The following is a 12,957-nucleotide window of genomic DNA, read 5'->3' as shown; positions in this document are numbered from 1 at the left end:
TTGTATGGAAGTGAAACATGGACGATAACTAGCTCAGAAAGAAAGAGAATAGAAGCTCTTGAAATGTGGTGTTACAGAAGAATGCTGAAGGTGAGATGGATAGATCGAACCACGAATACAGAGATACTGAATCGAATTGCTGAAAGGAGGTTGATTTGGCTAAATTTGACGAGAGAGAGTGATAGAATGATAGGACACATCTCAAGACACCCAGGACTTGTTCAGTTGGTTTTTGAAGGAAGTGTAGGTGGTAAGAACGTTAGGGGTAGTTCAAGATATGGATATGGCAAGCAGATTAGAGCAGATATAGGGTGCAATAGTTACGTAAAAATGAAAAGGTAAGCCCAGTATAGGGTGGTATGGAGACCTGCATCAAACCAATCTATGGACTGATGACTCAAACACAACACACAGTTCTTTCTGATCGCCCATCAAAATGTGGCATTTAATTCATTTTGTGCAGAGTCGAGAGTTACCTCTGGAATGAGTAATTAATTAAATTCAAAATATAATAATAAATTAATATTATTAATTATTTATTATTATTGAATATTCTGGATTTTAAAAATAAAAGTAAAAGTAAAATTTTGAAGATTTCGAAAATGTGACCAAAAAATGTTTAAGTTATATATATCGTCATATTTTAATACATTTTAGGTCATAAATGCTTGCATATTTTTAACATTTTTAGGTCATAAATCTCCGGGCCATACTCATAACCATTCGTTCGTAATCTGTTTACCCTCCAGGGTCGGTTTTTCCCCCGGACTCAGCGAGGGATCCCACCTCTACCGCCTCAAGGGCAGTGTCCTGGAGATTCAGACTTTGGGTCGGGGGGATACAACTGGGGAGAATGACCAGTAACTCGCCCAGGCGGCCGCACCTGCTATGCTGAACAGGGTCCTAGTGGAGGGATGGGAAGTTTGGATTGGGTAGGCAAGGAAGAGGGAAGGAAGCGGCCGTGGCCTTAAGTTAGGTACCATCCCGGCATTTGCCTGGAGGAGAAGTGGGAAACCACGGAAAACCACTTCCAGGATGGCTGAGGTGGGAATCGAACCCACCTCTACTCAGTTGACCTCCCGAGGCTGAGTGGACCCCGTTCCAGCCCTCGTACCCGGACCTCCAGGGGTGGCAGCTAATCACGCTAACCACTACACCACAGAGGCGGACACTCATAACCATACTCGACAAATATGAACCGCGCATAGAACGTGTTTTGCACAACACTAGTACCATGCAAGGTAAGGGTGTATTCAGCCCGGAGGCAGGTCCGAATATCCGCAGAGGTGTGTCTGGGCCGAAGTTTACTAGGGTGGCCAGTTCCTTTCCGCTCCTTCGTTCCCTTACCCCCCACCCACGAACAGCGCGTGGCAACCCATCCAAATCTTGACCACGTCCAATGTTGCTTAACTTCGGAGATCTCACGGGATTAGTATTACTATATACTATTACTATATAATTATAGGATAAATGTCTGACTGGTTAACATCGCATAAGATTGCAAAGGAGGGACAGCCACATACGATCGGAGAACAGGTACTTCTTCCTTCAGTTGAAATTATAACAAATACCATGTTTGATGGGAAGTATTTGAAATATATATTTTATGCTCGACGATACCGAAATATAAACATTATATGCCAGAAAACTTAATGGGGCTCATTATAGTTCAAGTTTCAGTATGATACAGGTTCTCCACCAATCAGAGTTCAGATTTTAGTTATGATACAACTGTTTGACCAATTAGGTAAGGATAGCAAAAGCAAACATGTCAGACACACATATTAACATCAATGCACCTTCTACTTCCAATATTCCACAACCACACGGCACATTCCCGCAAATTCACTTCACCATCTGTACAATGAACAATTTGTATTCGAAATAAAGCTTCATTATGATAACCTTCTATCAACGCTTTGAAAACATGTGACATTGTCAAGGTCTCTGATCCACTCACGGAAAATCAATAACCCAGAACATGCGCTCTGCGCTCTGTTCAGTATTAATTAATTTCGTGTGGCTATTTCTAGCCGAGTGCAGCCCTTGTAAGGCAGACCCTCAGTTGAGGGTGGGCGGCATCTGCCACGTGTAGGTAACTGCGTGTTAGTGTGGTGGAGGATAGTGTTATGTGTGGTGTGTGAGATGCAGGGATGTTGGGGGCAGCACAAACACCCATCCCCCGGGCTATTGGAATTAACCGATGAAGGTTAAAATCCCCGACCCGGCCGGGAATCGAACCCGGGACCCTCTGAACCGAAGGCCAGTACACTGACCATTTAGCCAACTCAACTGTCAAGCGACATCTCGACAGAAATTTATGAATATTTAAAATATAGAGTTATAATTATAATTGAGCATAAACAGTCTTATGCAACTCGCCTATAATTGTAATTAAGACGCTTGTTTTATAAACATACTCGTGTCTTAATTATTGGCATGAGGCCTATAGGCTTGTTGCATAATGTACTACTATATTCTTGTTTGGTACTACAGTGAAAAGCCGTATTGAAGAAATGGCGGGTAATATAAATGAACTGATAATTGAAGGTATGAAATCAAGTGAATATTTTGAGTTGCAAATTTAATCGAGTGTCCACCTCTGTGGTGCAGTTGTTAGCGTGATGAGCTGCCAACCCCGGAGGCCCGGGTTCGATTTCCGGCTCTGCAACGAAATTTGAAAAGTAGTACGAGGGCTGGAACGGGGTCCACTCAGCCTCGGGAGGTCAACTGAACAGAGGTAGGTTGAATTCCCACCTCAGCCGTCCTCGAAGTGGTTTTCCGTGGTTTCCCACTTCTCCTCCATGTAAACTTAAGGCCACGGCCGCTTCCTTCGCTCTACCTTGCCTGTCCCTTCCAATCTTCCCATCCCTCCACAAGGCCACTGTTCAGCATAGCAGATGAGGCCACCTAGGCGAGGTACTGGTCATCCTTCCGAGTTTTATCCCCCGACCCAAAGTCTGACGCTCCAGGACACTGCCCTTGAGGCGGTAGAGGTGGGTTCCCTCGCTGAGTACGAGGGAAAAACCGACCCTTGAGGGTAAACAGATTAAGAAAGAAGAAGAAGAAAGAAAGAAATTTAATGGAAGCACTACACCCATTCACTAAGGTTTTTAGGCTGCAGTATGGTCATCAACATTTGAATTAAGAGGCCGCTTAACGGTTTCCTTGCGTTCCAATGTTGCATACATTTCTGACATATTCAGCTTTTTAGATGCACTGAATTCCAGTCTTCAGGGTCCAGATATGACCGTATTTACCGTTCAGGGCAACACTGAGACAACCATACAGAAATTAAATGTATGGTCGCGTTGAGTTGCAAATCGCAAATTTGATGCATTTCCTACGCTAGTTAGGCCTATATGCTTGAAACGAATGATGATGAATAATTGCTGCCCGATGCCCTTGAAAGTATAAAAGAGAATCTCAATTCACTGGCGTCAAAATGAAGACAATACTTCGTCTTTCATAGCCTTTTCACAGTTATTCGCGACCGAGCTCGATAGCTGCAGTCGCTTAAGTGCGGCCAGTATCCAGTATTCGTGAGATAGTGGGTTCGAACTTCACTGTTGGCAGCCCTGAAGATGGTTTTCCGTGGTTTCTTATTTTCACACCAAGCGAATGCTGGGGCTCTACCTTAATTAAGGCCACGGCCACTTCCTTCCCACTCCTAGTCCTTTCCTGTACCATCGTCGCCATAATACATATCTGTGACGGTGCGACATAAAGCAACTTATAAAATATATATATTTGCGGTCAGGATGTGGATTGAGCCCAGTTTACGGTCGGATGCCCTCCTGACACCAACCCTATGAAGAGGGACGCATTCACTATTGTGTGTGTCTGTAGTTGTTGGTAGTGTAGTGTGTGTTGCACGATCACAAACACCCAGCTCTCGAGCGAGAACAATTAACCAAACGCGGCTAAAATCCTCGAGCAGGCCGGGAATCGACCTCGGGTCGCTGCGAACCGAAGAGCACTACGCTGACCATACAGTCAAGGAGCCGGGCTGATGAAGGGGATATTTCCCTTTGTATGACGAAAAGCCAATTGCGTGAAACATCCCTTTATTCGGTGACCGGAAATGATTTGCCCCACGAACGTGAAAGGCCAACTGATAGACTTGTGATTCATACTTCCATGACTCTGTCGCAGTTTTGGTCACATGCATGAAACTTGTATCCTAATGTTTCTCGAAAGGCAGTGATGGGGACACTTCCGAGAACACAGATCTGTGGTTGCAACACGTTCAAACAAACCGCTTCAATTTGCGTCATCGTCTACCGGCCCGATAGTGGTTTGCAGAACGCATTCCTTAGGAATCTCAATAATATTTAATGGAGCATTCTCCGTGTCTTGGAATTCATGGTTCTTCAGACCTCACGTGCAGTTACTGCCACTTCGTCCAGACTGGGTTTCCGCTTCTTACGCAACAGCTGTTTCTTATTGCATGTTTACGGCGGGTGAAGCAGTGATGAGGGCCATTCGCTCACTGGTCATTTAACGTAAAATTGTCAGTTATTCCCAAGATTATCCAACGGGGTCACAGGTCGCTAACCAAGTAGTTCGATGTCGTCACCACCACTACCACCACCACCACTTGGCTGACCTCGCTCCCCTTCCTTAACCAACAATGAAGTTATTTTTATTTTATGAAATTTAGAAAAAAATGATCTTGGAGGCTACGGATTTGTCGTATGATTATTGCACGCCCTCATTTTGAAGGGTGAAATTACTAAAGCAAGTGAATGTCCAGAAATCGGCCCAATGGGTTTCAATTCGTTCGAAGTCTCGATTTTAAACAACAGGAGCTATGATCCGCGCCAATTCTTTCACATTCTCGGCATTCCTAGCAACTTTTTTCACATTCATTTTTCTTTACTGAAGAATCCTTTTGATTAACGAACCTAACTCATTACTTCTGATTCCTGGTAATAATAATAACAACAATAATAAGTAAGTAATGTAAAATTGTGTCCTCATCCCGAGATGGTGCAGCTATTTTCAGGCACATGTACCATCTCAACCACATACCAGCCCTCTTGCCAATCTTAAGTTTAAGGCAGTACCGGGAATCGAACTCGGACCCCCGAGGACGGCAGCTGATAATACTAACCGTTCCACTACGGAGGCGGAAATAATAATGATTTCCCGGCTCTGCCACGAAATTTGAAAAGTGGTACGAGGGCTGGAACGAGGTCCACTCAGCTTCGAGAGGTCAACTGAGTAGATGGGGGGAGGGGGGGTAGGAGGAGGAGGGGGTCGATTTCCACCTCAGCCATCCCCGAAGTGGTTTTCCGTGGTTTCCCACTTCTCGTCCAGGCAACTGCCGGGATGGTACCTAACTTATGGCCACGGCCGTTTCCTTCTTTCTTCCTTTTCCATCCCTTCAGATCTTCCCATCCGCCCACAAGGCCCCTGTTCAGTATAGCAGGCGAAGCCGCGTGGGCAAGGTACTGGTCCTCCTTCCCAACTGTATCCCCCGACCATGAACCTGCTACGCAGGCGTAGCAGGGGGAGAGGTGATACTCCTACGTGGCGCGTCCCAGGTGGCGGATAGGGGGGGTCCTAACCGGCTTGCCGGCGGACTTGAGAGATATAAAATACCTCTCGCGGACCAAACACACTACCCCCTGCGGGTGGGGGACGCTCATGCAGAATACACCCGCGGTATCCCCTGCCTGTCGTAAGAGGCGACTAAAAGGGTCTCTCAACTTGGGAGTGTGGATTGGCGACCACGGGGCCCTTAGCTGAGTCTTGACATTGCTTCCACTTACTTGTGCCAGGCTCCTCACGTTCGTCTATCCTGTCCGACCTCCCTTGGTTAATCTTGTTCTTTTCCGACCCCGACGGTATTAGAGCATTCGAGGCGTAGGGAGTCTTTCATTTTCATGCCCTTCGTGGCCCTTGCCTTTCTTCGTCCGTTACTTCATCTTTCGAAGTGACGGATCCCTTCTTTTTTCTTCTTTTCTCTCTCTCTTTACCCCCTGTGTGGGGGACGCAGATGAATAATACACCCACGGTATCCCCTGCCTGTCGTGAGCGGCGACTAAAAGGGGCGACCAAGGGATGCTGGTATTAGAACCATGAAACTACTATTGATTAGTACCATCACGCGGGGAACACCATGGGTCGTCTTTACTTACGGGTAGTACCACTATATTTGGTACACAATAGGTTTGTGATTAGTAGCAGCAGAGAGTGGTTCCCCTGTGGGTTTCCAGCACCCGTGCGTCGTACCCATGTGAGCAACACCGCGGGTCTGGGCGTAGCCTGTGAGTTGTACCACTATATGAGCGACACCGTGGGTCTGCGTTGCCTGTGATTAGTACCCCCTATGTGAGGAACACCACGGGGCCCGTGGGACCGGCACCCGTGACTAGTACACCTAGGTGAGGAAACTCATCGGTTTGCGTTGGCTATGAGTGGCGCCACTGTGTGAGAAACACCATAGGTCTGCGTTACCTGTACGAAGTACAATACTTGTGATTAGTACCATCTTGTGTAACACTGTGAGTCTTCGCTACTTTTATTAGTACCCCAACATGACAAATAGCATGGTTCTACTTTACTCGCGACATGTACCATTCTGTGGGGCCTTAGACATGGATTTTGCACCCTTTTCGACATCAAGCATCCTCGATTCAGGATTCTGCTTTGTGAGTGGTCCTTTGGTCAGTAATAAATTATATATGATCCCTTTTTTGAGTTGAATCCAATAATTTTTTTGTTTGCTCGTTTTTTGTTGTTGTTTTTTGTTTTTGTTTTTTGCTACATGTCCATCGATTCCTTCTTCAAGACGATTTTTTTTCTTTTGTTCAGTTTATGATTTTGGATTTTTTGTTGTCATTTCATTTCGTACCATTAGGGGCCGATGACCTCGATGTTAGGCCCCTTTAAACAACAAGCATCATCATCATCATCATCATCATCATCATCATCATCATCATCATGTATCCCCCGACCTGAAGTCTCACGTTCCAGGACACTGAATAATAATAATAATAATAATAATAATAATAATAATAATAATAATAATAATAATAATAATAATAATAATAATATTATTATTATTATTATTATTATTAAAAATATTAATAATATTAATAATAATAATATAATAATAATAATAATAATATTATAATAATATTATAATAATAATAATAATTATAATCAGAGTGCTAAGGCACGGACCGAGAAACCGCTCCTCGAAACTAACAAATAAGTAACTCTGGGAGATAGGCCGAACTGGTTGCAAGGGCACCATCAAATGTGCCAATAGTTAAATACAGGACAGTACAAGATTCTCAACAAGACAATGGCTCTCTTTCAGTACACAACAACAAAGATAGCGTTCTAAAGAAAAACACCAAATTATCGTCCACCTAGTGTATTGTAGCTAGATTTGCCACGAAGATTTTACAAGAAGTTTTTACGTGATATATGAACAGTGACAACGGAAAACCTTTTAACTTTAGCTATTTTTTGTTACTAGGATATTTTAGTGAGAATAGTTAATGTACTATATTCCCTTTCCATCCATGAACGCCCCCTCCCCCTTTTTTCCATGACAGGTACGTTTTAGAGTAATTAAGATTAAACTTTTTAAAAGGTTTTTAATATGTTAACATTAAGATAACAGGAATGTGTCCCTGTTAATTAGGTAATAAGCCTAAATAAAGCTGAAGATGTCTACACAGTAGACGAAACATATCCTAAAGTTTTTTAAATTTGCCTTTATCGAACAAAGAGTATCGATTAGGTGGAACAGTTGTGTTTTTAATTCGTTTTAAGTATAATCAGTTTAGTAAGTGTAATCCTGAATTAGTAAAATAGTCAGAATTGTGTATAGTTATGTTGGAAGGGTCAGTCTGATACGGTGTCCTTATTTTTCCATTTCAAGATTTGTTTCTTTGTTAAGAAGGATGCCATTTCTTCAGTGTCGACACAATTAATAGAACTTATAATTAATCCGACTCGTTGTCTGAATGGTCAGCGTACTGGCCTTCGGTTCAGAGGGTCCCGGGTTCGATTCCCGGCCGGGTCGGAGATTTTAACCTTCATTGATTAATTCCAATGACTCGGGGGCTGGGTGTTTGTGCTGTCCCCAACATCCCTGCTACTCACACACACCACACATAATACTACCCTCCACCACAATAACACGCCGTTACCTACACATGGCAGACGCCGCCCACCCTCAACGGAGGGTCTTTCTTACACGGGCTGCACTCGGCTAGAAATAGCCACACGAAATTATTATTACAATATTATAATTAATTCAATTGTCCATTTTTTACAGGTTTATTATTGTGTTCTAAGTATTACTTTGTGTTTCGACACACCGGACAGCTTAGAAGTTCTCTTTCAAGATATGGTAATGCCAGTTAGACAGGTATGGAAATTATACAAATGTTCCGAAGGATTGAGTCGATCACGACTAGGGAAACTTCTTACAGAACAAACATGTGGAAAAAGATTTTCACGAAGCCATAATTTTCTAGGTTGTACAGCTCTCGATACATTAAAAAAACCCTTTTCAAGACAAACCTCTGGGTGTCCTGTGACTCTTAAAACTGAAATAAGTTGATAGGATTCTTCTTGTTTCATTTCGGCCAACTAAGTTGATAGGATATTATTATTATTATTATTATTATTATTATTATTATTATTATTATTATTATTATTATTATTAGTATCATATGCGAATAAGCCCATTAAGACTACGCAAAATATTTAGAGGGATGCATTTGCCTTCCTCTGTGCCCATATTTCTTTCATTCCTTTACTGTGGGCCTCCTATCTGTCTTCAGACCAGGTTGTTTCAGTCTTCTTCTTTGGTCTTTCCTCTTCGTCAACCTGCCATTTATGAATTTTGGATCTGAAGAGTACCCTGTTTTTTACATCTGCTGGTGTAATTCATGGCTGTTTCAAATCGGTTTTAATTTCGCCAATCCTTTTCATTGTGTCTGTTTTAGCCATACTCTCATTTTCATAGAATTCGACTATTTGTTTGGTAAGTTTGTCTGGATGCATTTTTAAAATATGACCATAGCATCATGGCGCGCGTTTTCTAATATCACTGCGAATATTTATGTATTGTTCGATTTCCTATCTGCCTTTAAGTTGGTATTGTCCGTTGGTGAGTTTCGGGCCTATAATTTTTCTTATAATTTTGCGTTTCCTTTTCTCACTGTTTTCAATGTCTGCTTTCCTGTTCAAAATTAGCGTCTATGATATATAAAGACATTCTTGAATAATGACTGTATTGTAGTGTTTCAGTTTAGGAGATACATTTTTGTTGTAGACATTTTGGGTTAGTCGATTTGTAGTTGCCATCTTTTGGCATCTAATTTCACTGGCATTTGTTTCGAGTCCGTTTTCCTTAATTGTTTCACCAAGGTACTTCAATTGTGATACTCGATTAATTTTGCATATTTTGTTTCCATAAATGATGGTGCATGTTTGTTGCAGGTCATGTATTCTGTCTTTTCAAAAGATATCTAAGGCCGACTTTTTCCGCAATTTCTTTCAGGAGTTCAATCTGATTTTGGGCTGTTGAAATGTCTCGGGTAGTATTGCTAGGTCATCTGTAAATGATAAGCAATCTATCGCTAGTTGTCCTCTGCCTAAAGTGATTGGTTGGTATATTTTGAGAACCAATTTCTGTTTGCGCCATTCTTCTATCACTTTTTCCAGGACGCAGTTGAAGAGTAAGGGCAAGAGTCCATCTCCTTGTCTTACTCCCGTTTTGATTTCATAGGGATCTGAGGTTTCTACCATGAATTTAACCTTGGAATTCCTGTCTGTCAGTGTCTGTTTTATGATTGAAACTCTTTTCATGCCTAAACCTTGTACTTTCAATATTTGAAAGAGTGATTTGCGATCCACTGAATCATAGCCTTTTTTGAAATCAACAAATGCGCAGACTAAATTTTTGCTGCAAATTCTCTGATGCCTTAGGATTAGCTTTAGGTTTAAGATTTGCTCTAGACACGATCGGCCTGGTCTGAATCCTACCTGATATTCTCCAGTTTGCGGTTCTAAATGATGTACTCTATCAAGAAGACATTTGGCTAGAATTTTGTATGTAACCGATAGTAGTGAGATTCCTCTGTAGTTGTTTACATCTGTTCTGTCTCCCTTCTTGTGTAGCTGGTATCAGGTCCCATTCTTCAATGAGAGCCTGTTTAGGTCTTAGGGGAGTCTGTGGTGGAACAGGACGCCCACGAACACTCCTGTCAAGCCTATCCCACACATGATCGATGGGATTGAGGTCGGGACTCACTGCTGGCCATCCCATCTCTTGAATGTCCAGTTCTCGCAAGACAGCTCTGGTGATGCGCGCTATATGAGCCATGGCATTGTCGTGCATGAGTACGAATTCAGGGCCAACACCGTATGCAGCAACTAACACATGCTGTAGCAGTATCTGCTTGATGTACCCCGCAGTGGTAAGATTACCACGGACGACGGCAAGATCCGTACAGCCATCAATACTGATGCCACCCCACATCATCACAGAACCTTGTCCGAATCGGTCGCCTTCCTGGACAACATTTGGCATGTACTGCTCACCACGGCGTCTCGATACACGGTGACGTCTATCACACTGTGTCAGGGGAAATCTGGACTCGTTTGTGAACAACAACGGTCTCTATTGGCGAAGCTGCCAGTTGACGTGGGTACGAGCAAACAGAAGGCGAGCTGCGCCATGTTGCTGCGTTAAACGGGGCACTCGAACAGGACGTCTGGGTCGTAAGGACACTTCTCTTAACCTCTTCTCTACTGTCTGGTAATACACCGTGACTCACTGACCCTCCTGAGGTCTTGATGCTGTTCTCTGGCAGTTGCTGAACCACGCCGCAACGCACAGATGGTCAGATATCGGTCATCCTGTGGGATTATCATGCGTCCTCGACCTTGTCCAAACCTCCTTGTGAACTGGCCTGTCTCATTGTAGAGATTCCACAAGCGGTGAATAACCGACGGAGAGACATTGAGATCCGCAGCAACACGACGAAAAGTCCATCCTTCCTGGATCAAAGTGGCGGCCCTTGCGACTTGAACCTCGTTAAGATGTCTCTTGGGATGTACTGCTTTACGTACAACGTGCTCAAATGACCGCAGTGGTCTGTGTGCCTCAAAACGACACACGGACACACCGCTATTCAGTTTGTTTTGAGGGGTCATCTGACAGTTTGATGCATGGCTGCGCCTACAGTTTGACATACCCTGAGTAGCTAAGGTCTCAAGGTATGCTGTACAACCAATGTAACCCCATTTACCAAATTAACGTTCGCATACCAGACGTTACAAAACTTGTTCCCCTAATTTTTTTGAACTGTGTATTAACCGAGGTTGAATAAACTGGATGGTATGGGTTACGGTAGTCACGTCCTAGTTCGTGAACCATGGGCAACGGCTGAATTGCCTAGCACGTAGTCCTGAGAGTCTGGATATCAGTTACTAAGGAATGGGAGTGGACATCTCAGACACATTCTGAGTCATGGCCCTCCTGGTGCTCAGGCGGCTACGACGAAGCGTACAGTCCACCGAGAGTCCTTAACCCGTTAGAGGAGAGATCCTTACTGGAACTAAGTGTAAGTAGGGTAGCATCCTGTTTCAAAGAATTTTCACCGAGCACGCTCAAAACGGTTAAAGTAAGGCCCGGACCTATGGGGGTAACTGAGTCCCACTCCCATTTGACCGGCGAGAGACACCTTGGAAACAACTTGGCGAACGAAATGGAATTAGATCGGGATCTATCAATAGTAATGGGGCTTATGGAAGATGGGAAGTAGTTATCAAAGAGGATACATCTGAATGGGTTAGGTGTTAACGATATTCGTGTAAGGGGAGATAAGGAGGAAGAGATAGGATATTACAGGGAGAATAATTTAAGTGTTCAGACTTCTTCTCGCATGCCGCGGGAAGTCCCGAGCGAGCGCCATACTGCTTCTGTCAACACGGGGAGATAAGAAGTGTTCACTGCAGCGCGCAGCTGTTAGCACTCTGTCCCTCAGGTAGTTAGAAAATATTGGACTTTTATGGTGTGTTGTGAGGTTATTATCACGATGGTTAAATACACTATAGAACAAAGAATATTTTTGGTCGAGTGTTATTTGCACAGGAAGAAGAAACCAGTGAAAAGTGCCTTCGAAAATTCCATAGACAATTTCACGGTGCGACAGTACCATCAAAACGTTACGTGCATCAGCTCGTTTACAAGTGGCGTACACGGGAAAGGTTAGAAGATATACAGGCAAGACTCCAGGTCACTCCACATAAGTCGCTTCTTGGAGTAGCTCAGGAAAGTGGTATTTCACCTTCTTCAGCATGTAATGCAACAAAATGGTTACGTTTACGATCTTATCGGACTCATTCAGTCCATAACATACTGCCTACAGATTTCAATGCAAGAATACGATTTTGCAATTGGCTAATAAATAGTGTCCACGACGGTATTGTGGATCCGAACTTTCTTTTTAAGAGCGACGAAGCCTGGTTTCATTTGAGTGGATATGTCAATTCACAGAACAATAGAATCTGGGATACAGACAACCCGCACATTTTACAGCCGAGACTCGTGCGCTGTTCGATGATGATCAGATCATCAGGAAAGGCTTATGGCCCCTCGTTCGCATGATTTAAGCACATGTGATTTTTATCTATGGGGAAATCTTAAAGGAAAAGTTTGCAGGAATAATCCTCGAACTGCAGAAGAATTAAAAACTGAAATTAGGAACATTGTGCGTTCTATCGGTATCCATGAACTACAAAGTGTGTTTCGAAATCTCATTACAAGATATGAAGCTTGCATTACAGCTGAAGGAGATCACTTTCAGTATCGCCTGTAAATACTGGTGAGTTCAGTTTAATTTCCTAGTTGATTTATTTATTTGTTTTTGTATTTATTACTGGCGAGTTCAGTTTAATTTCCTAATTGATGTATTT

This window comes from Anabrus simplex, chromosome 2 (genome assembly GCF_040414725.1).
Source record: "Anabrus simplex isolate iqAnaSimp1 chromosome 2, ASM4041472v1, whole genome shotgun sequence".
NCBI lineage: Eukaryota > Metazoa > Arthropoda > Insecta > Orthoptera > Tettigoniidae > Anabrus > Anabrus simplex.
This window is presented reverse-complemented; position numbering follows the sequence as displayed.